Genomic DNA, 25,127 nt, shown 5'->3' with positions numbered 1-25,127 from the left:
CAGGGGTTTATGTGGGGTTATCTCCTTATACTGCCACCCTTCTGTTAATTACGTCATTTGTGGTCTCCCATGTCATCGGTATACGTGAAACCCGAAGACCAAACTTGAGCATTCGTTTAGGGTTTTCTGTTTGTCCTTTGGGCTTTTTGTTTCGTTTGGTTTTGGTACCATTTCTCCATTTACAGCCAAGTCAGTTTTGTGATATTTAAACTTTTATTGATGTCAAATGGATATAAGGAACAGAAAAAAACAAACAAACAAAAAAAAACCCAAACAAACCCTGTCTGTTCTTGTTCAAGAGTGGGATGTTCCCAGGGAGAATAGAAAGATTCCACTTGGTTCCTAAAATCACCACATGCCCCAGCCCAGAATTCAGCCTGGTTGGTTGATGCCAAGACAAAATGGTTAGAGAGAATCAGTTGCTATTTACGGCTTGACAATAAAATGCTGAGGAATTGTGGCCTTTGCAATTACAGATATTCTGTGAAAAAGCAGGGAAGAATGATGAAATCCCCTCTGTGCAAGCATTTGTGCTGTTACATCAGGGAAAACAAGAAAAGCAAAGGAACGGGAGCTAGGATAGATTGTTTCAAACCTTAACTCCTCTGGCTGAGGTCGCTGTCCCAGCCGCTCTGGCCCCTCTGCCACTGTATCTACCCCCTCCACTGCCTCCCGTTCCTCCACCGCCAGCCCAGTTCCTGACATTGAGGGTCAGGAAGTGGTCGGACTGGCTGCCCTTCCTTATAGGGATCAATTAGAAAATCCTGTGTTCATTCCTGGGGCATGGGAACCTCATCTGGTTTTACCATCTAAGACCTGACAGGGCACTCAGTTTGGATCAGGAGCCACACCTGACACAGAGAAATTTCCCCTACGCCATTATCCCATAGGGGGCCTGAATGCAAACAGCCAGCAGGCTGGGTTAAACAAAATTAAATCCAGCAAAAAATGAATAAATCCTCTCTGAGTTTTTGGAAAGGATTTATCAGATCTACAGAAGATCCCAAGGCCCCTGAAAATGCTAGAATGCTAAATATGAGAAAATTGCAAAAATTAGATTGTGCTCTTGGAATGCTTCTCAACTGCTTCTCAACCTTCGATTTTAGCCTGACGAGGTGTTGCTCTGTGCAATCAAGTTTCTCCCGGGTGCTCTGTGCTTTCCCAGCACTCTCTCCTTCCCCTGGCACAACCCTACACCCAGTTCTAGCTGCCTCTCTACTTGTACCTATTCTGCACGAATGTGTTACTTCTGAGAGATCCTGGTTTATGTCTGTCTTGGTCACTATGGCCATGCAGGCTTACTATCTCCTAGTAGAGTATCTGGCACATACTCCATTCCAGTAAGTGTTGAGTGAGTGAGAGAATGAGGGAATTAGGGAATAAATGAACACAGCTGGTGGGGAACTTCTAACTAAGAAGCACTCACTTACCAATCCTTTTTGCATGGACTTTTTGTTAAATATGCAGCTTACCAAGGTAGACTAAGCACTCGATTTGACATAGGTCAGTCAGACGCAGGTTCGAGATTTGTTTTTCTGCTGTTCTTAAGTGTGTATCTCTGTATCGCCTAACAACCCTAGGCCTCATTTCTGTTATTCCGTCTATAAAATTCAGAACCTGGATATATCTAGGTCTCTATCCCGCCTTTCCTTGATTATTGCCATTTCCCAGTCAGACTGTTTCTTTATTCATGCACTTCTCTCTTTGGAAGGCTTTTTCTTGTCTCCCCTGGGGACCTCCCGATAACCCCTTCAGGCATAGCTCAAATATCTGCTGCTCCCACTTCTCCCCTGAAGCTGGCAGGACTCCTCACTCCTCTTCCCAGAACACTTTACAAGCATCCCTCTTACAGGACATAGCACACTCTGCACAACTGCTTATGTATTTCTCATTCCACTCCCTTCCCCGGCCCTTCGCCTTCAACTAGGATGACAGTGCCACCAAGCAGGAATGAGTTTTCATGTTTTAAATCTCTTTGTATCCCTACTCCTGAGTGCGGTTCCAGCATCAATTAGCAGTGAATGTAATTGAATTCATTCTTTTTCCTTTCTCCCATGTTACATATGCGCATTTGGGAACAGGAGGTAAGAAGGTAAGAATGATGTTAGTATCATGGCAAGTCAGTAGCAATTTGGTAGCAGCAGTGCATTGCAATCCTGTAGTTTACACAACTGCTCTGTTCTGCTATGTAAATTCAGTCCAAATGGTTACTTGGTGTAAATGTAATTTTTAGTGTCTTATAAGCAATAGATGGACTAGGCTGAGGTTGTTCAGAGCAGGGAAAGGAGGCACAGCTTACTTCTTACGAGGAAGTAACAGGTAGTAACCTTTTTGAGCTACCTGGATCCATTCAGTAATTTACCTTTAGTGAATTACTTCAACAGAACCTCAGTGGCCTAGAAAGTTAGCACATCTGCCTAAAAGTAAGCAATTGACTCTCTTCTCAGTGATGGGATTAGTCCTTAATGGCCTCTTTAAATCTTAATGACTTCCTCAGAGTGTGGAACAGCGTAGTCTTTATGGTATTCTAACTGAAGCATTTCAAATCAAATCACATATATTTACTGAGCTCTGTGCAAAGCAGGCACTTAGCTGTGGGGCATGCAAAGATGAGTAAGATATAGTTGCTGTCACTAAGGAGAGTACCGTCTTATTGGGCACACAGGACAGATGTGTGATAAATTAAATAATAATACATGATTTAAATAACAACTTGAGAGACTCGTTGAAAGTATTTCACAAGGCAGTCAGTGATTAATTGACAAATTAATTATTCAGAGTACATGTAGTAGGCATTCTGGTGAGTGGGGAGAACCCTTTAGGTTATGTAAGGCATTATGAAGAAGGAAGTATTAGAGTTAGGCCTTCAAAAAGGTCTGGGAAGGGAGAAAGAATTTGTATTATCTGGGGACACGAGTGGGAACGACCTGTTACCTGGCTGGACAGGTAAAACTCTCAGGAAGTAGTAGGTGGTAGGTTGTCTTCGTCCATTTGTGCAGCTACAACAAAACGCCACATACTATGTAGCTTGTAAATAACAGAAATTTATTTCTTAGAGTTTGAGAGGCTGGGAATTCTGACATCAGGGTGCCAGCTTGGTCAAGTAGGGGCCCTCTTTCTGCTGCAGACTTCTTGTATCCTCAGTCCTCAGATGGTGGAAAGGGTTTGGGAGGTCCCTCAGGCCTCTTTTATAAGGACATTCATCTCATTCATGTGAGCTACACCTTCATGACCTAATCACCCCCCAAAAGGCTCTACCTCCTAATATCATCACGTTAGGATTTCCACGTATGAATTTGGAGGGGGACACAAACATTCAGACCACAGTATAGGTCAGACACCAGGATCAGACAGGGAAATTACTGGGAGAAAGAGAGTTCAGCCTGTAATATAGCATCCAGAGGCGAACAGCCAACACATGTGACATGGTCTTGGCAGGAAGTCAGTATCGCGAGATTCAGCATAAAGGAGAAAGATGTCAAGATAATTGATTGTACATAGGTGATAGTTAATTATAGCAACAGTGACAATTAAACAACAACAATGGTGGCAGCAGTAATCAACAACTTTTGGGTGCTTGCTGAGTGCCAGGCACATACCTGTGATCTCATTTCATGTATTAATTCTTCTAATCCTCACTAATTCATTGGTTAGGTACTATTATAATTCCCATTTTACAGGTAAGGATATTGAGATATCAATCCACAAGTAGATGATATTTACCAGTCAAATGGCATAAAGAAATTCTGTCCACAGATGGTGCCGGTGCCTGGGCAAGAGCTGCCTTGGCAAACGTCTTAGCTCTCCAAGGATCTGAGAATTTTAAGCAGGTTTTTAGGAGATGGTTTAATACACAGGGGTCTTCAACCTGGCCTGAATCATCCATTCACCATGTACTCATCAGCCCAGGAATTTAAGTTGCGACTGTCCGATGGTGTCTGTGCCATTTGGCTGTAATTTCCCAGTACTTCCTCACTCAGACTCGATTTCTGCCCTGTTCTACCCTTCCAGCTCTGAGATCTCTGCCTCGATTCTTGCCTCCAGCTTCTGCATTAGTTTTGAACTTAATCTCTCTGGTCTTAAAACTCTGTATTTACCAGTAGACATTGACTATTGTCTTAATTGTTGGCCTGTCTTTAGCAGGAAGTTCTAGTTTCCATTTCAGCCCCCAGACTCAATCTTGTGAGACCCAACATTGTCCTTAGCCAACATTCCACACAGGCCAACCCCCATGGCTCCTTCCTCACTGTTCCCCTAAGTGGGGATAGGGTGGTTGGGCATATGGGTGGGTTCAGATGTGAAAAAAACGGAGCCATGTTTGGGAACCCGTGAATTTGCCTGGAGCAGAATTCTTCGAGGAAATAGAAGAAAAGTATGATACAATCCTTCGAGATTGAGATGGGGAGGGCCCTATCTTGAAGTACTTGAAATGTTGCATTTCTAGCAATAAGATTTAATGTGAAAATAATCACAAAACTAACACAGAAATGTGTTTCAAATGCTCCAACTCTGGGTTATATTTGCAAAGTTAAAGTCACACGTGGGGTCTATTTAAGGTAAATTTTTCTTTCCTGTTTCGAGGAATACATACAACTTCAGGATATCTTGGATTAATGTTTCTTAAGGGGTGATTCATTGGAATATCAGGCTCAGACATATAAAATGAAGATTCCAAGGGGTAATAGATTTTTGGTTCTCACCTCAGGTGATTGTTGAGTACACCAAATTTTTAATGAGAGGAAGATCAGTAAACACCACAGCCGCATAATCAGGCTTTACAGAAAAGTGTAAGAACTTTGTGATTCAGTGTGATGCTACTGATAGTTTTTGTCTCTTTAGCAGTATTGTTATTTATCTTAATATCTCACCACTATGACTCTGCTTTTTTATTCTCTACAGTTACATCTGTAGCCCTTACAACTGGTACTGTCTATTCTCCTACTTGCTGCCTGATTTTTGCTTGTTTATGGTTTCTACTGCCTCAGGCCTTATTCTTCCTGCCTTTTCTCTGGATTTCTGTCCGCTCTGCTCTTCCTCTCAACTGATGGTTTTGTTATTGTTCAGGCAGAAGTCTTAAATCAGAGATGAGGGGATCTCTGCATGAGATAATGCTCATAGTTTTTGTTTCCTATCCTCATGAATAATTTTCATATTTGGAGGATTATAGAAGAAATAAAACTGTGATTTCCATTTCCCAGGTTATGTAATTAAACTCACATACTCTATTGCGTCTTCCCCATCTCCCTCTCACGCTCAAATGCCCTGCATTTAAACTCTACAGCAGAGAGATCCTGATTTATTTAGTTGCCCACTTTCCCTGGTAGAGAGTAGCTCTGTTAGCAGAGGTCTCACGCCGTTTCAAGTGTCCCTTGCCAGCCTTGCGTCAAGGACCCATCCTTGTTCCAGTTAACTGTAGCCAGAGTAGTAAGGTCACATGACCAGCTCTCCTGATAATAAGAAACTATGGACCAGCCAAGGACTTAGAACATAAACATCTCTCTCTAATGTGCAGCCACATCGGTTGAGTATTTGGTGATTTGGGGCTTTGGGGATAGCCTGTTTATTGTGTGTGTGTTGTATTTGCGAAAATATAGTCTAATACATCACTGCCTGCCTCAAGTATTTGGATTCACTTGAGGATGGCTCTGGACACAAAAGGAGCTCACCGTTGGCTACCTCACTGGGTATTTGTCACCGTGGCTTTACAGTAGAAATGCAAAGCGAGGGCTGGCATATTCCAACAGTCACACACTACTACTTCTCCACTCCCCAGAGGCTGGATGCATAATAAAGATTCATGAACCTTTATCTCAAGTGCTGGCTAAAAACAAGACAATAAAGTTGGCTGAAGGATTCCATAGATATAAAAAAAAAAAAATCACAGCCCTATAGCTTCCTCAGACCAGAGAAACAATTACATGCTAGGTTCCTTGAGAAACCATGCATTATTATTTATAGCAGGCATGTCAATTGATTATTATGGATTGTACTCAAAAAAAAAAGAAGCCTTGATTTATAGGCACCTGTTTTCTCACTGTGGATATGAAATGCTGCTGTCCACTGTGTTCATGAGACAAGAAAAGTTATGCAACACATGTCATGAGGGCCCTATTACTGAAAAATCTAAATGGATAATTATTTCCCCCGAACACTGGCTGTTAAACATATTACATGGAGCATGACACTTTTATTCAAAAAGAATTGCTCCTTGCAAAGAGGAGATTCAAAGTTTATATTCTGTAAAATCTTTTCTACTGGCATTATTGTGAATATTTACTAAATACAGGAAGTTCCCAACTATCCACTCAACAAATATTTATCAAGAGTCTATTATGTCCCAGACCTTATGTGCCAGACACAGGCAAGATACAGTCCCTCTTTCGTGGACCATACCTCCCAGTGGGCGAGAGCAGGAAAAAATAAGATGATTTCAGATAGCGGGCAGTGGCTGGAAGAAAATAAATTAGAGTAATGGACAAAAGGGTAAGGGGATGGATGGAGGTGGGGGAGTTAACTAGACAGCTACTTTAACTAGCAAGACCAGGAAAGGATGCTCAAGAGATAAAATCTGAGCTGAGATCTGGACAAAGAGCAACAGGAACTTTATTTAATGCTGGTGAAAGCGTGTATTTTCAACTTGGTGCCAGGCACAGGGTTATGAGGTGTCAGGAAGGCTCTCATGTGGCTTGGTATTAAAGAACCTGTTTCCGCTGGCTGTAGCCTGCTTAGTCTTGGAGAGGGGAGTGGTGGGGAGGGGGGCTCTTATCAGCCCAGCGTCTTGGGAGGAAGCCTGGCAGCTGGTGCGGCCACTCAGGACCGGGGCCTGGAGCTGGTTTTGCCAGGCTGACCGCCGGGCTGATGCTTCCCCGTGGCTTCCCAAGCCAGGTCACAGGTGATCGCGCCAGTGGAGGTCTGGGGCGATTCCGCGTGCTCTGGGGACTCCAACACTGTGGCCATGAATGGGAGAGTGGACTTCCCGAGAAAGAAGCTAGCCCACCAGTGTGCCTGGCGGCTTTGGGGAGACCGGGGTGTTGGGGGGTGGCTTCCCCAGGGTACCCTGCACTTCCACAGGAGCTGTTACTGGAAGTGGAGTCCAGGCGGCACCGGGACTAGTCGTGGGTGGCCACGAGCAGCAGCTGGAGAGAGTGGCTGCCTGGCTCCTGCTTGTGGGCTGGTGAAAACCTCGGCGGTGACCCCTCGCGGGCCTCAGCGCGCGATCACAGGTGGCGGGGACAGGGACCCTAGGCCACCCACCAAGCCCATTTGCAGAGGTGACCGCGAGCCACCGCTCCACGACCCAGGCGCGCGGGCGCCCAATACAATATTCTGGTGTAATCTATGGGAAGTTGAGGACACACTCCCTACAACTGAGAAATTCCTCTCCCAGTTGTATACTCAACAGAAAAACTAGCAAGTTTGTACCAAGAATTATGTACGGGGACTACCTGTAATGAGGCTACTTAGTAAGGAGGCTCACACCTGTGCTGGCCTCATAGTGCTCAATGCAGAGAGCATGGAGTTGGGATGTGTCCTAGGACCTTTCTGACTGCTGTTGACTTACTGAAAAATACACTGCTCCAAACACCTACAGTGTTTCACAGTCTCAAACTGTGAATGAGCCACATGTCCATCCACAATAGGATGCATAAATAACTTGTGTTACTTTGTACCATGGAATACTTCACAGCAATGAAAGTGTATGAATTACATCTACATACCCATCCTGGATGAATCTCACAAACACAGTGTTAAGTGAGCCTGACAGAAAAGAATATGTGGTGTGTAATTTCTTTTATATAAAGTTCAAAAAGGAGGCAAAATTCAACACTGGGGTTTAGGGGATGTAAGCTCAGGTGGGTAGTCTGAAAACAGGCGGAGAGGTAACTACCGTATAGTTCAAGATAGTAGTTACGTCTGGAGGAGATCGGGGTTGGTGTTGGGAAGTGGACAGGTGGGAGGCTTTGCGATACTGGCTTTGGGGCACTGGTCTGTTGACCTGCAGGATAATCTGCCTATCCTGACAATCTCTATTGACCTGGGTTATAGTTATATAGATCTTCCCTTCGTGATGCTTCGTTGAACTTCATGTGGTTATTTTCTGCCTATAACTATTTGTTATGTTTCACAGAAGAAAAAAATTCCTAAAAGCACAACCCATGCATAATTGAGTACTACTTTTACAATAGAATGAGAACAAAATCAAAGCTTACTATTCAAACTAGTTTTTAAAGCATATGAAATTTAAAAAAATTATTGATGGGATTTTTATGTTGCATTTAAAATGTTTTAAATTATTTAATATAAATATGAGTTTTATCTGCAATAGAAAAATCTTATCTTTCATTAGTTTTTAATTTGCTACTCCGTTGCTGTTTGCCTGTGAAAGATGGTTATTCTTAACCTTAAACTATACCAGGAGGTATTCCAATCATTAGATCAGCAACAGGAATGGAAAGTAATGTTTCATATAACACCTTTTATGCTGAGAATGCCTTCAGGCACTTTACAGAGTGAATATGGGTAATGAGTAACCTTGAGCACATTTTGCTCTTGTAATGCATTTAAAAATCTATACATATCAAATAAGGAAATGTTAGCCAGAATGCAAGGCTTTTGTTATTATTAATATTTATTTCCATGCCTACTAGGAGTGCATATATATATATAATAAAACACCATGCTGAAATAATAAAGGTCAACAATCATAAAAACAAAGATTTACATGCCTACTTATCTACATGGTAATGATGCTCCTATTTGTGCTGACATCACCGTGCTCAGTACTAAGCTTCAGGTGTTGGGATGTGTTATACAGTGTTGCCAACAACTATCGATCCATGAAAAACTTAACACTCAATCCACCGTTATGTAGGAAACTGCCAGGGTGTACAGCAGTCTCATGACAAAGGAAAATCTTGCATGTTTTTCCTTAGTTCTGCTATACCATCTGTAACTTCTTTTTCCCTGGGTGTGTGTTTGTGTGTGTGCATGCATCTTCCCACAAAACGTACTGGATCTAAAGTGATAAAATCTATTCGCAGCTGTTAGCCACACTCTTGCTGGTACCTCAAACGGGAAGCTCAAAGTTCGCTAAGACAGGGGTGAGCTAAATTGCATTAGGAACCCAGGGACACCCCAGGACAGAAGAGACTGAGATACCACAAAAGTCAGTGTTATAAAACCCTGTTGAGCTAAACTTGTTGGTCCTGAGTAAGGCCCAGTGGTGGAGTAGGTACAGAAACTTCACTGATGAAATTATGAGATAAAATTACTGTAGTAGGTAAATAGACTTAAAACTAGAGGACTGGCTTGGGCGACAAGATGGACAGTTAAAGAACAATGATTTTTCTGGGGTCTGTGAGGCAGTAGATACCAGAACCTATGTATACCTTTGGCACACTTGGGTCCTGGGGAGGTGTCTGAGTGGCAGAACCTAAAACTGCAAGGCAAGGAACCCAGGCCAGAGCAGGACCTTCCTCTCTCACTCTAAGAAGAACAAGTACAATCCAGCCAGGAGTCTTCGTCACAGTGCTGGCTCACCCAGCTCTCTTGCTTTAGGGTGGACCAGCCAGGATTTATGCCCTTAGAGAAGCAACAACAGAAACAAATGGAGAATTTCTTCAGACAGTCTTGGGAAGGGGCTTCCCCGAGGCTGCTGTTCTGGGAAAGTATGGTCCCTGGAACAGGAGCATTAGCTCACTTGGGAACTTGTTAGAAATGCATGTTCTTAGCGGCTCCCCACTCCCCCCACCCCGAATGCGGATCAGCATTTTGTATTTTAACAAGTCCTCCAGGTCACTCTGATCAAGCGGAAAGGTTAAGAACCACTAATCTAGAGCCACCAGCTTCCGGCAGAAGTGGTAGAATCCTCCAGCTTCAAGGGTCTAACAACAGGGTGAGAACCACCAGGAGTGGCCCTTTAAGTCACTACAGGTGGTGACGGACGATGAGCTCTTGTGGTGGTGACAGCATCGGCAATCAGTGATAAGGTCAGGGGCCAGTGCGCTGTCTAGATGATGGTGGCAAGAGCAGCATGTGTCAATTTCTAGAGAAACCCAACAACCTTCATTACTGCTGGGCTTCCAGCAGCCTGAAGGGAGCTCGGCTTCAATGTGACTTAAGAGTGGATCAGTTGGAACTTAGGATTCCAGAAAGCAGTCTGGGGCGGGGCGGCTTTTTGAACATTCAGAAGAGGGAGATCCAGGAGGAGGAGAGACTGAGCTCTTTCTAATCTGTGATGAGGGGGTCCCAGTGTTGCATGGCGCAGTGTCAAGGGCTGCTTTTGTACCTAAACCTTTGGGGAGGGGGCACCCTAATAATGCAAGGAGGTATTTTCATGTATTAATTTACATTTTTAGCCCGTTTTGTTTAAAATGTTAAAACTTGAAACATTTTTATTGAGTAATTAAATGATCAGCATCCTGACTTGTGGTATTCCTGGCTCCGCGTTTGCATTCTCTATGATGGCCTTCTGTCTAGTAGATGTTATCAAGGAAGGAGTTGGTGCTCCTATCTGGAAGCAGCCACTGGGACAAAGCACTCAGCGGAAACACGCTGCTTTAGCCTCTCAGGAGAATAGGACTGAAGTCAACGTTGCCTTCAGGAACAGAACTGAATACTCACTACAAGAAAGATGACAGGGCCTTTGTCATGCTTATCTATGGCTTATGTTATAAGAGTTAACATCTAAAAAAATGAAAAACAGTGTGAGGACATTATTAAGATCTCGTGTAAAACAGTGCAAAGCTGAGATTGGAGAAGATTGAGGAAACTATAGGTATTTATGGAAGGTCTCCTCTGCCTTGATTTTTAAATACCTTGTGCAATTTCTCTCTCCTCTAAGGAAGATGGGATAAAAAATTGAATTCTCATACCTTAATATAAAGATACATCCAATGTTTAAAAAATGTTGTTATAGCTAAGCTTGGCACCATTATTTTGTATTTTACATTCTCATTAATTTCTCTCATTTTTCTGCAGCCAATGAATATATTACATCATCTCCATATTAAAGGACTGTGGGAAGCTATAGACTTCTCTGCAAAGTTTTTGAAAGGGTGGAAACAGCCATACTCATAAATCGATAGTGCTTAAAATGATCATAAGCTGTAAAATCTTACTTTAATGTTAGCATATAAATGAGAGCAGAATTTGTTCTGAGAAAGTTATTGCTATACTGGCACTACTTCGGTGGGGCTGTTGGGTTCCCTGTTTCTGTACGATTGGCTATACCTTATGGTCTAAAATAAGCCAATAGTATATTTCTTTATCTAGTCAAAATCTAGATGGTCTCACAACTAGTAATACTGACTTTTTTTTCAGAATCATCCACAAACTGCAGATCACTATGAATAATTCTGGTTTGAAATGTAGTGAGATCCTGAATCCAGCTAATTGCAGAATAATGTGAGATGCTTTTCACATATGCCTTCATATATATCCTCACCCCTGGAGATTTTGACTTAAGTCTAGGAAGGAACCTGAGAGTTTGAATTAAAAGAAAATTCCTAGGTGTTTCTGTTATTAACCAGACTTTACAACCACTAAAATACTCTGATTATCTATCTGTCTGTCTGCCTGCCTATCTATCTATCTATCTATCTATCTATCTATCTATCTATCTATCTATCTATTTATCTATATCATCTATTGGTTTATATCTACATAGATATACAAATTATGTTTAAAACTTGCTCATAACTATAGTTTACAAAATGTATTCTGAGATAACTGTATGAACTGCATGATAAATGTTGAGGCAAGTAGGGAAATTTTAGGCTAAAGACTTGAGGCTCAGAGAAGATCTCAAGCTGAGGTTCTGTCAGTTTGAGGTTGGCAGGACTGGGCTTCAAACCCATAACTGCAGGGCTACAGTAAAGTCTTGCCACCAATTCAACACCATCTTTCTCCTTCAGGAGGGTGTGATTAACCCAAGCTTTTGCAACTGAGAGACGTGGGAGGACATAGGGAAGAAAAGTACCACTTTCTTTCCTTTTTCCAGAATAACCCAGTGGTCTGTGCCTTCAATAAGGTGATAACAAAGAGTATATAGTAGTATATGATTATACTAGGGGTACTTGACCTGGTGGGAAGGAAAATTCCAGAAGATACATGTATGAGTGTCAGAAGGTCTGTGAACCTTCCAAAATTATATGTAAAATTTTATATTTTCCTACAGTTGAAACATTAGGGTTTTTTGGTACTCTAGTCTGCTGCATTCCACATTCTTTGAGTAAAATAGTGTCACCCCATGGATGAGTTACACTCTTTTGGTGTGCAACTTTGTGTTGGAAGCACTCTGGGAGGCTCTTAAGGGAGGCACCCCACTCATATCCAGCCCAGAACTAGGTATATGACCCATGTTAAACTAATTAAACATACATTTTAAAAAATCTGAGTAATGAAACAAGTAATACAAGACTGAAATCATTTGGACTTCATTCTTTTCAAGCAGAGTTGTCCTGAGCAGTCCTGTAACTGGGAGACTTTAGAATTGCTTGATTCCTAATTTTCAATCTGCCTGCCTCCCCTGTGTATGTGTGAATTCCTTGTATGCTTCCATAAATGACTTTTGTTTGTGTCAAATCAAAAGTTCTGTGACTTGCAACCAAAGAGCTTTAGTGACTGGATAACTTTTTTTTCTGGGGAGAAGATTCAAAACTTTCGTTAGATCTTCATTTCAGTCAGTGGCCTCAAGAAAGCTAAACGTTGCCAGTCTGGAGCACTGAAAAGGGATTTGACACTATTCTAGGAATGGGTGGTGGGGAGAGGGCTGCAGTGGGTTCTCGATACAATTTGAGTGGTGGGAGCAAAACCTCACCACACATTACCCCTTCCTCTTCTGAGCTGCCTCTCCATTTTAGGTGTGATTCTGATGGCCCAGGTGGCACCAAAGTGAAACAGTGCTTTGCAGAATCACTTTTTGTCTTCACATCTCCTGCCCCATTCCTTATCTCCCATTGGCACACGAGTGAATCTGTTTTCTTCCTTGCATAAGAAGTGCTTATCTAAATCAGTATTTCTCAGAGTGTGGTCAGGGGCCCACCCACATCAGAATCACACAGGGTCATGAAAAATCTATATTCCTGGGCCTTTCCTACTGCTACAATGGATGAACGGTCCCTGTTTTTCTGTATGGCAATTCTTCTTCTCACGTTCTGGGTTTTATCACTTCTCACCCGCCCAAGAATTGTACATCACAGTGACCTCCTGAATCTTGTGCATCATTAAATTCTGTCCACTGGATCATTCCCTGCAGTGCAAACATGTTATGTTATCTCCAGTCTTAAATCCTCTAGACTGCTATTCCCATGTAGCGACTGCCCCGTACCTCAGCTCCCCTTTTAGCAAACCCCTTTGAAAAACTCTTTACTTTTTTGCATTCTTCCCCCAGTCAACTTCAATCAGGCTTTTGTTCCCACTACTCCAAGAAACTTTTCTTTTTTGAGCTATGAAGGTTACTAACAATTTCAGTTTTGTCAAACCCCACGGTTGGTTCTTACCTTCCTGGCAGCTTTTTACCAATTGATCACTTTCTTATTCTTGGAAAACTCTCCTCACTGTCTTCAGAGACAACATGCTGATTTGGTTTCTCTCTTGCTGCAGTGGCTCATTTTCCTTTGACTTCCCCCCTTTTCCTCATCTATAAGTTGCAGAGAACCAAAGAGCTCGTTCTTCTGCTTTCTTAATCTATTCTCACTTCCCAGGTGAATTTTTCCTACCCTACTTGTAAGCTGTGTGAATTTCAAATATTCTTCATTTTATCAGGTAGATGTGTAAAGTATATCACACTTGGACTGAAATAAATCTTGTTAAGAGAAAAATCTGTTAGGAAAGCTTCTTACCTAGTTTTGTCCACTCTGGGATCCAAGGATCTTTATACGTACCAGCTAGAGGTGTTCTTTATCGTGCTTGTGAAGGTGACAAGAGGAATTTGTGGAGAATTATTCAACCTATAGTCTATAGTGACTAGAATTTACTACCTGCTCTTCATATGTGTATATCTCAAACTAAAAAGATTCTGCTGTCTTCAGTCTTCTCACTTTGGAAATAAAATGAGCCCTTTTCCCATGCTAAGGCAGCAGTCCTGGGTTCTCTTCTTACTTGCCCTTATATGTTTGCTTCTTGAGAGGGACCCTGATGACCTGATCTCAGCCTTTGTTCGTGTATTTATCTTTCATCTGAGTCTCTTAAGACTTGAATCTCAATCAGAGGCCATGTAGGGGAGGTTTTGCTCCCTTTCAGTGTAATCTAGAAATTGTTAGTTATGGTTGTATTTTTTCACTTCCTGCTTGAAAGTGGATATCCCTGGTATTGGTCAAACATGTCAAAATGATTGTGATGACTTTAAAACATGTCTGTAAATTCTTTGACCCTTCTCCGATCAAGGGGTGAACTCTTATTCCCTTGCCCTATGGAGTGGCCATAGTGATTCACTTTTAAAGACTAGACAGACTGTGGCAGAAGTGTTTCTATATGAAATCTAGGCTGGGTTAGAAATAGCCTGATTTTTCTCTTTGGGACACTCACTTTGGAATCCGGCGCCATGTTCTGAGAAAGTCCAGGCCATATAGAGAGTCCCAGCTGACAGCTTCTATCAAGATCCCAACCAACAAGTCAGCAGCAACCATAGTCATGTGAGTGAGAAGACCTTGGAGGTATCTCTACAGCTAACCACTGTTTGACAGCAACTGCATGAAGAGTGGAACCCAGCTGACTAGCTGAATCTGGTCAGCCCTCACACCCATGAGAGGTAACAATGATGACTCTTGTAGTCTGACATCCCATCACTTGGGGTGATTCATGATCTAGTAATAGATAATTGGAACAGCCAGGGTACTCCCTTGGTAAAACCTCAGTTTGTGCTTCTGACCTTAGCTTTTTGCTTTGTGAAGCCTGTGCCTTTTTCCTCTCTAAAGTTTGTGATGCAATATGCTGACTCATGTTGAGTAATGTTTTTAGAGCAAATGGGCATGAAAGGGAATTAGTGACCAAAGGAGACAACAGAGTGTCACCATTTTTCTTCAACATAAAAAGAAGTGACTTGGGAGCTGCAGGGAATTCAGATAGAGAACTCAGGTGAAAATGGTAGTGGAAGGAGAGTCAATTACTGGGCATGGCCCTAGCAGGTGTCTCCACCTCTTCTTACCTCACTGTAATCCAGTGTCCTCACTGTGGCCCAAAGAATCTTTCTAAAGCATCCTTCCCATCACTCACCTATTTAAAAGTCTTAAATTCTCCCTGATACATTGCCTTAAGGGTAAAGCCAAGCTCTTTGCACAGCACACCAGCATCCTTATGAACCCTGACCTGGACCACTGCCTGTCTCTGTAGCCTCAGGACTCCTCCCTCCCTCCCCCTACACTCTGTGCTGCAGTTATGTTCCTCATGACTGCACTTTCCCTGCACTTAATTTTGTACTTGGCTCTTCCTGATCCTTGGAATTGCCTTTCCCCTTCTTTTTTCCATAGTCAATTCCTATTCATCCTTTAAGTCCAAATTAAACGTTGGCTTCTTCAGTGTTGGTGGTATTACATACACATTCTGTGAATTCTCTAGGCCCCGTGGTTCCTCTGTCCTAGGACTTTCTGTCTGGAATTGTCTTTGCCCATCCCCTTACCCAGCTGTGAGCTCCTTGAACCTAGGTGTTGTTATCTGTCAGAATCCCCAGAGCCCATCAGTCCAGTGTGGTAAACACTCATGCATATTCCATGATATATCAACTGTAGTGGACAGTAAGTAGGGGAGAATAGAGAAAGGTAAGCTGTTGTTCCTAGTCACTGGGAGGAAAGTGTTATTGTGATATTTAACACTGGCAATTTGACTTCTTAAAGTTTAGAATAAAGTGAAACACATGGGGTCTCAGCTGTGAAATTGCTTTGGGGTAGACTCCAGATGGGAAAAGGATGGGGAAATCAAGTGATTATAAGTAAACTTTATCACAGTAAACTGGCAGAATCGTTGTACCTACAGGTGTTCTCTTTCCATCTTCTATGTTATAGTGCACAGAACGTATCTGTTATAAGTGAATTTAATTTATTTTGTATCCTACACAATTGTGTGTGTGTGTGTATGTGAAAAAGAAGGGTAATTTTGTGGGATGATACAGCCAACGGCATGCTACGGACGCTCATATGGCTCACATGTGCTTGTAAGAGACAATTGTTAAATTTTCGGGAGTCTTGCAAGTTGGTTATTAAACACAGCTTGAAATTGGCCAGGGTGGCAATATTTACATCCTACAAACCAGCAAGTGCTGCAGGTCTGGTTCTCCTCCCCCTGTACCCAGCTGGTTGTTACACATTTACTAGTTTATTACTGGTTGCAGTCCTGTTTAACTCAGTAGTATTTTCATGCTCAAAGGCTGCATAAACTATGTCCTTTGGAAACTCATGAAAGATGAAAGATGATATACCCATGTGTGGGCAGAGGACAGGGAGAATGAGACTGTCCCCTTCACATATGACCAAAACTTGAAACTTTCAAGCATAATAGAAATATCACTCTGGTTTTGTGTCACCAGTATATTCTGTCTATATTGTCAATTTGGGGAGCACGTTCTACTGAGATCAATGAAAAGGAGAAAGAGCTACGTTTTTCTGAAGTGAAACTTCTCATACTATAACAGTCAAAACAACTTTTTTATCTTAAAAAATCTACAATAAAATGCTAAATAATTCAGATGCAAACTTATTATTAGAAAACTTATCCATTCTGTAAACATTCATTGAACGCCTATGATTGATGAAAGAGGTCATACTGAAGGGAGGATAAACACAGGTCTGCCCTTGTGGAGTTCACGAACTGGGGAGACAGTCAGCAAGTAATTACCTAACTTGTGTTAAATGTTATGAAGAAATTCAGAGGGAAAAGGAGGAACTAAATATGAAGCTGATAAAGTTTAAGCTTCAGGATGCAGTTGGCACTCCCCATGGATGTGTAAAGACCCTCGGCGTGTTTTACAAACTAAAACGAGGCCAAGGTGCCTAGACTATTAGATGAGAAAGAAACTGGCACCTGTGAGGCTAGAAGGTGGGACTAACATCACTGAGCACCCTCGGAAAGGGTTAAAGACCTTGGACTTTTTCCTAAGTATGATGGGAGACCCATAAAGTATTTTAAGCTGAGGAGTGACGTGTTTTAAAAGATTGCTCGGAACTGCTGTGTGGAGGATGGATGAGGGAGTGGCACATAAAACATAATGAAAGATGGTTGTGTTGTGAATTGGGAAAGCAAGAGGTTTCCCAGGAGAACGCTAGTGGGATTATTATTATGAGGCCACTTACACTGGATGTCCTTTTTAATGACCTGGAAGAAGTGATAAAAATAATTTGATTACTCTTGCAGGCAGTAATACAGAATTACCCATAAAAGTGGGAAAAGGCATCATTTTTAAAGCTCTAGAAAAATTATAACCAGTTATGAAATAAAGCCATATTAATCCTGAAAGTCTGTGTGCACATACGTAAGAATTTGTCGGCTCTGATGGAAAAACGCCTTGTGAACAACAACGCGTCTTGCCCAGTGCTGCTTTGATTCTGAGAGCTCTCTAGCTGGTTTAGCAAAGCAGCTGTTCCCGGTCAGCTCCTCACGCTTTTAAAATCTACCTCTGCCAGAATGACGACTGACTTAGATGTCTACTTAGAGCTTGCAGGAGGACAGCCTTCATGTTAAAAATTGGGAACAGCCTTGCTCCTGCCATGAAAGAATCAAGAATCCCCTGTGGTATCCACAGTCAACAAGAAGCTCTCTAAACAAGATGCCTTCAAGAGTCTGCCCAGAACGGAATTACTGAATAACCTAACTGGCCAAGGAAGCTTTATATAATGTTTGTTGCTTCTTATCACAGATGAAGAATGGAAGAGTGACAAAATGCAACAACCTAACGTTCAAGTGCGGAAGTGTGAATATTCAGCTTTCATTATGTCCATGGGAGACAAAACTATCCAACTGAAAAATCCAACTTGAATTGCTCTGGAAAAAGCACTAATTTAAGTTATATCCTTGGAGAATATTCTGTTCAGTTCCTCCAGATGAAAACTCATTTACCTTCTGTTTCATAAGTTTAAGTCATACTGACTAGAAACTGGCTGCTTCTTGTCTGAATTCCACTTATCAAATCAAACGGAGCAGATGGTCGCCTTAATGCAACCCATTTCATTCAGAGTCACCAACAAATAAACAATACGGTTAGTTTGGCATATAGGGAAATTAGTGTGCTGATGACTAGTCATTAGGTTTGCAACTGCAGTTTATTAATTCTGATTTTTATGATTATTACATTTGTTACCAGGAGAGTAGGGTAATTGCCAGAGTGAATAGTGTCCATTTTGCCCTCACTAAAAACTAAAAGTGTTATCAGTGCTGCTACAGTCTCTTTTCCCCAAGAAGAGAGATGCAAAACACTGGGAATTTTTTTAAAAAATGTTATGTTTGAAGAGAAATAGTATAAACAATTTGTGATGCTGATGGTTTGTGATGTGATGAGATTAGATGCTTGATTAGAAAGGTGGCTAATCCTACACAGTTGCCTGGTTTACAGACAGAGTTGGGCAAAAGATTTTTCAAATGCTGTAGTGAATTCGCCTATTTGAAAAATGTGTTACTCAGTCTTTGTAGATGGGAGGCCATGACACTACTGAATCATGTCCCTCCATGTGCTGGTTGGCCAGGACCCAGGCTAATGCCTAAAAATGTAACCCAGCGGGTGAGGTAGCATCCTGGCTTTGGTACCATGGAGGGTACTTTTCAGGTAGCACTCAGTCTAAATTCTTTCTAACGCTTGGGTAAGTCTGGGAAGGAACAAGGAGGGGAGAAGTGGAGAGACAGGGAGGAAAGAGGAGGCAGAGGTAGAGAATTCCTAGGTAAATGGCAGCAGCAGACAACTTGGGAGAGTGGATATTGGAGGAATGTGAAGCTATTTTAAGCCTCATAGTGTCGAGGTCTGAGTAGTAGCAGATTGAAAGATATACAGGTGAAGCTATGAGAACAGGATTGGAGGTAGTAAACTGGAATGCATACGGGAGCCAGGCAAATATCATAAATGTAAACAGGGACCAGAAGGGTCCTATAAAAGTGTGCAGCAGGCTGCAAGTAAGAGATTGGTGTCTTTATTGCCACTGAGCAGAACACCCGTCAGGTTATGATGCCTTTTAAGATACAATTTGAGCTAAGAGAAAAAAATTACCCTATAAAACACACTGAGGTTGATTTGTGACCTCTAAGGTTCAGTGCTTAGACTTTGAACTTGAGCATGATGCAGGGAGAATTTTCTACAATGACTGAAAAAACCTGAGACCAGGAATTGTTCTTTCTAACGGAGGCAAGCAAGATAAAAGAAGAATATTTCAGAATCATATTTTAAAAGTATGCATGGCTAAGGGTTTTTGTTTTGTTTTTGTTATTTTTTCAGTAAGTTCCCAAATGGGGAGGGGTTAGACTTAATAGCAAAAGTTCCTTTTACGTTATTTATTCCATGTGTGTATGCACTATATATTTGCCCAAGTTAGCGCTTCAGTAAACTTTTCACAATTCATTACTCAGCATGGAATTAGTCATTGTCAACTCAGCCCTTTTCTGTATAGTGTTCCATTTCCAAGTTAAGCTTATTCCCCATTGTCTCTGCTTTGAATTCTTGTATTTTGCTCTCACTATTTTTTGTTTGTTTGTTTTACCTCCAGTTCCTACTTCCCTTAACTCATCATTTCTAGCCACTTTCTTAGAGAGAGTCTGGGACTGGCCCAGTTGGGATTTCCATCAAGGGGCAGTGGTGGTAGCTGAGTGTGTGAAGGCAAGACCAGCACAAACTCTTCTGCCAGAGGTGGTCTAGAAGTGGAGGAAGTAAATAGTCACAATAGTCCATTGGAGAATGTGGAGACTTAAATGTTGGAGAGTCCAAATACCAAGGCCAAAGTGTGAAAGGTAAGTTCAAAGTTGGGGATGAGTGAAGAATTTAGAGTTGGGTAGAGCTAGGTCAGGGGGTGATCACATGAGAAACATACATCGACAACCTATGGTTCATGTCCTTTGGTCACTGGGGGTGTGCGTGGTGGTAGGAGTGTCAGATTGGGGCTGGGACAGGATATATGTTATCCTCTTCACTGCCGTTAAAGGGGACTTGCTAACATATGAATTGCATCATGTAATTCCCTTTCTAACAAACACGCTTAGAATTCTGCTCAGAACCCTACTGCTTGCTGTAATGCTGTTTGATGTGGAGTCACAGTGTCCTGGTGTGTTGCAGTGAACTATGTGTGCAGTCACTTTTAGAGGTGTCTCATGTAATCTGTTGCTTATAATAAAATGCAGGAATTTGTGAAGCACTTTTTTCCCCAATATGAATTAGAGCAGATTGATTCTCCATACTTTGTCAGTCTCTCTTGCACTTGAGGTGGTTTCTCGAGTAGAAATGAGAGGTACGATGTTACAGGTAAGTCTTGGGGGATTGCATATAACCTTAGGCTGCAATCTCTTGGAAGCAACTACCTTTCCTAACGTGCTGATAGTTAGCTATGATCAAAAGGTGACTGTGAATTATTTTAGTGCTGGGCTTCATCAAACTGTGATGTGCCCAAGGGGTGTGTTGTCAACGAGAATGTTATCCGTCATATCTCTTTGGGAGAAAAACAGGTTGAGGCCTGCTAGCAAAATCCAAGCTTGTAGTTGTACTGTCTGGTACAGCTTCCTCTTTCGCTCCCCTCTCAGGTGTGTTAGACTCATCTCTCTGGTTATAGAGTCACCTCTCCGTGCTTTCACTCGCCCGTCCTTTTGCCAGGAATCTGGGGCTGCTGTATTGTCTGACTCTACAGAGCACAATTTCTGTGGCATGCTTGAGCTGTCCTTTGGGAACTGGGCAGGGCGTGGCATTCACCTAGGTGAACGATGTCCTTGATCTTGTACTCGGGGGTATTTTTCATTATGCTTCCTTTCTCTCAGAGATCTGTGTATGTACATATATATATTTTTTTCTCTTTAAAAATGTGTTATTAAAGTCCTCTTCTAAAATTGTATTAATTATATATGATCAGTTAGCTTTTGAAATAGATCAAAGCTTTCTACATTTTAGAAAATAGTCATATACCTTCATCATGTTTCCATTCTCATTCTCACCAGGCTGTCAATGAAAACAGCCCTGTGCCAAAAAAAAAAAAAAAAAAAAAACCAGAAACTTTTTCCAAACTCATCCAAGTATCCAAATGTGAATGTCTACATCTATAGCTGTATCTTTGGCCATTGCTTATTTTTCAAAAAACAAGATCCTCTAAGACAGTTTCTGTACAATACCCTAGACTTTCCTGTCGCTCCATATTTATAGACAGAACTCATTATTTTCCAGGGCTGCATTTAGAGTTCACTGGGGAGCACTGAGGGTTGTGTTAGGATAACCAAGTACCAAACGCTAAAGGGCCAAAGATAGGTTCAAAGTGAGGCCAGGAATTTAGAGTTGGGTGGGGATAAGTCAGGGAGAGATCAGGTAAGGAACAAACTTAGGTGGTGCCTGGCTTCTGTCTGCTGGAAATGGGTGTTTGTATGGTGATTAGAGTGTCAGCCTGGTCTAAGGGATCAGCTTAATAGTTATTGATCTAGCTCATTCTTTTAAAGCTCTGCATTCTTAGCTTGAATGTACCGCGATTCATTCAGCTCTTTCCCTATGCGGTTTTGCCAACTGCCTCAGTGCTATATAACAAAGAGCCTTGTGATGTGCCCTTAGGCTCTGCAGCTTTGTCTCTATAGAGCCCCGGAAGCAGGACTGAGAGGTTGAAGGTCGTGTGTATATCATGTTTATTTCTCTTGCCAGGCTGCTCTCCAAAGTGGCTGCAGCAATTCTCATCCTTTGGATATTTTCTCACTGAAAGAATATACTTTTAAATTATATAGGCCATAATCTTATCTTTGCATACTGGAGCTCATGCTTTGAGTTTGTGGATCAAAAACTAAAATTGAAGCTGTTTACAAGAGAGAACACTTACTGACCTTTTTTTTTTTTTTCTGTTGGCAAACATAACCATTAAGCCAACAGAGGAATAATACAGTGATCACCTTGGAACTTGGTCAAAGTTAATTTCATTAACTTCAGCAAAATCAGATAGACTGGAAGATGCTAGCACCTGGAAAGCCCACCCAGGTGGAAGTGAGAAAGGGCTCACACCTGGCTGTGACAGGAGGACATCCCGTCCGGGTGGTAAGTCGTGGAATGAGGAGGCTCATTCAACAGAGCAGTGGGAGTTAGAGCCCATGGCACCAGGGAGGCCCAGGGCTGAGCCCAATAAGGGAAAATTCAGGAGCAGAGGCTATTCAAAGAGCAGTAGGCAGGTAGTTGGCATTAGGGTTGTTTGTTGGAAACAAGCAAGGATCCAGTCACAGGACTGGGCAACAGGGAACCGTGAACCCCTGGGAGAAGCTCAGTTTCTCTAAAGCAGACAGTCTTGCTTTCAAATGCTGGCCTTGCTGCTGACTAATTCTTTGACCTGGAATTCTTTCATCATAGGTCTCAGTTTCTTTATCTGTATTGCATTTCAAGGACTTGGCTCAGTGTGTAGCACAGACGCTGTGTACAATGTTTGTTGGCATTTCTAAGACTGCTGAATTTTTCCTGTGACAAACGCTGCATTAGCGGGCAGTGTGTGAAATGAACTGATGGTTGTAAGTCCAGTCTCCAGTGCGCATGTTTACCTTGTCTTCCTGAGTAGCACTTGGTTGCCCCATGGGAGCTGCAGCTGTATCTCAATCTTAATTTCCTGGAATCTCCTGCCAGTGTTCTCTACTGGGAAGTTTTTTGGAAAAACTACAGGGAACCTTGAGGCTGTCATTTGCCTAATTTCAAGTAACACCAATGCCTGGAAGGCCCCCTTGCAGGGCTCACTTGCTGGAGTAGCCTTTCTTGGATATTTATTTTAAATGTCCCTCTCTCTCTAGTACTAGGTTCTGGTCTGTCTCTTGCCTACTCACCTACTTTCATAAATTCTCAAAATATTTCCCAATCAAGCGAACCCGAGTTATGACCCAGGGCGGAAAGGAGGCAAGTCCAACCCCAGACTCTGATGCTGATCTCAGAGTGTTGACCTCACACCCGTGGAAACCCTATTGCCTAATGGTCTTATTTGGCCCTCAGGTAGGGAGTGGTTTAGCCTGTCACTCAGGGGGCTGTAGACATCGGTAACCATTTAGTGCTTGGCTGTGTTAATGTTTATAACTGGATATTCATTGCCTGAAAAGTATGTTATACCAAGTACTTTTTGTACTGGTTAGACAGAGTAGATGCTAATGTCCTATGAACAAGAAGGTCCTTCTAGTATTTTACGAATTTCTATGATTTGTTATGTTAACAGCAAACAAAATAATCAATTGACACATTGTGACTGACTTTACTTCAATTAAAAAAAAAAAGAATCAGTGGCATAACAAACAATAAAAGTAAGAAACTCACAGTATGTATACCTGCTAATTTTGCTCAAATTCCATTGTCCTTTCTCTGGGAAACTGTATCTCAATTTTTCCTTGGATCCCCCCCCCCGCCCCCAACTATGGGTACCTGCCATGAGCAGGTGGCCCAGGTCCCGCCAGTCAGCGTATTTCAGTTGCTAGTCATGGCACTTAGTTCAACAGTAAACTGATCCAATAAAGTTCAGTCCCAAGGTTTTTGCTGGAACTATTGGGAAGGAGGTTGTCTCCTTCTGCTGTGGAATTTGGCTGGTAGAGCATAAGCCTGGAGGTGCTGGTGGTCATCTTGCCAAGATATGGGAGGAGCCTGTGTAGCCAAACTGTATCTAAAGCCACTGCCTCTGAGCTTTAGTTACATGAGCCATTAACTTTATTGCTTTGTTTGAATTGGTTTCTGTTGTATTTCCATGACTTACAATCACAAGATTCCTGACTAATGGATAGGTTCCTGAAGTTTCGAAATCCAAAGTTAAAGTGAATGCTATTGAACTGAAGACTCTTCTAAACTGCTAAAAATTCAAGTAACATAGTAGTTTGTATCTGCTAATCCCAAACTCCTAATTTACAAACTACTATATATAAAACAGATAAACAACAAGTTCCTACTGTATAGCACAGGGAACTTCATTCGATAGCTTGTAATAAGCTGTAATGAAAAAGAATATATATATGTATAACTGAATCACTATACTGTGCACCAGAAACTAACACAACATTGTAAATCAACTATGCTTCAATAAAAAATTTCAAATAAAAATCTGGGGAATGAATGTAGTTTCTGTTCATAATTGAGACAAAAAATTCTGAGCTAAAAATATCATAATACTCCTTCCAACATTAAAAATGATATACCATAGCAAAAAGAACTTACAGGACTGAAAATTTCAGTGGCATTACTATTACCTTTGAACATCGAAGGTAAATGCCATAAATTCATCTGAGATTAGATGTTTATTCAGATTATTTCTAGAGTACTTTCCAATTCTATAGTTGTAGACAAATTATATAGACAAGAGGGTATGATTTGCTTTGTTAAAGGTGTTTATGTAGAGAGGATTGAAAGGGAGCCATGACCATGTGGGTAACATGATATTGTACAATGTACATAGATTTTGGAGCCAGGAAGACGTGGATTTGAATTCTGCATAAAAGTGACCTGGGGAATTTACTTAAGCACTCAGCTTGTCAGTTTTGTCATTTGTGAAGTGGGAATAGCAGTGCCTACTCCACTATTAAAGACCAAGTGAGATACCCAATGCTTATATCCTCTTTTGTGCTTGAGGCATAGAACTTTAGTTTTTGTTCTAAAGTTCTATGAGAGTGACTTAGTTATACATAAACCTTTTATGTTTTTCTGTACATGACTCCTTTATTCAAACCTAGAATTAAACTTTCTGTTGTAAATCAACTATAGTTCAATAAAAAAAAACAAACTTTCTGTTACATATTTTTGCACGTAAGACTTCGCAAACAGGTATTGTTTTAAGTAGCACTGAGTTTAGATTTATTTGAGCAAAACAAGTAGCAATAGCGGGAAATTGAGGTTTAACAAAAACTAATTTGGGGAAAAATGCACACATAACTCTGGCTCACGTTGAGAACACAACCATTTAAAATGCAGACGCTAAGACCGTTGGAAAGAAAGTCAAGGTGTTTATAATGCATGATGTTGAAATGGTATGTGCTGT

This window comes from Camelus dromedarius, chromosome 20, assembly GCF_036321535.1.
Source record: "Camelus dromedarius isolate mCamDro1 chromosome 20, mCamDro1.pat, whole genome shotgun sequence".
NCBI classification, from domain to species: Eukaryota; Metazoa; Chordata; class Mammalia; order Artiodactyla; family Camelidae; genus Camelus; species Camelus dromedarius.
This window is presented reverse-complemented; position numbering follows the sequence as displayed.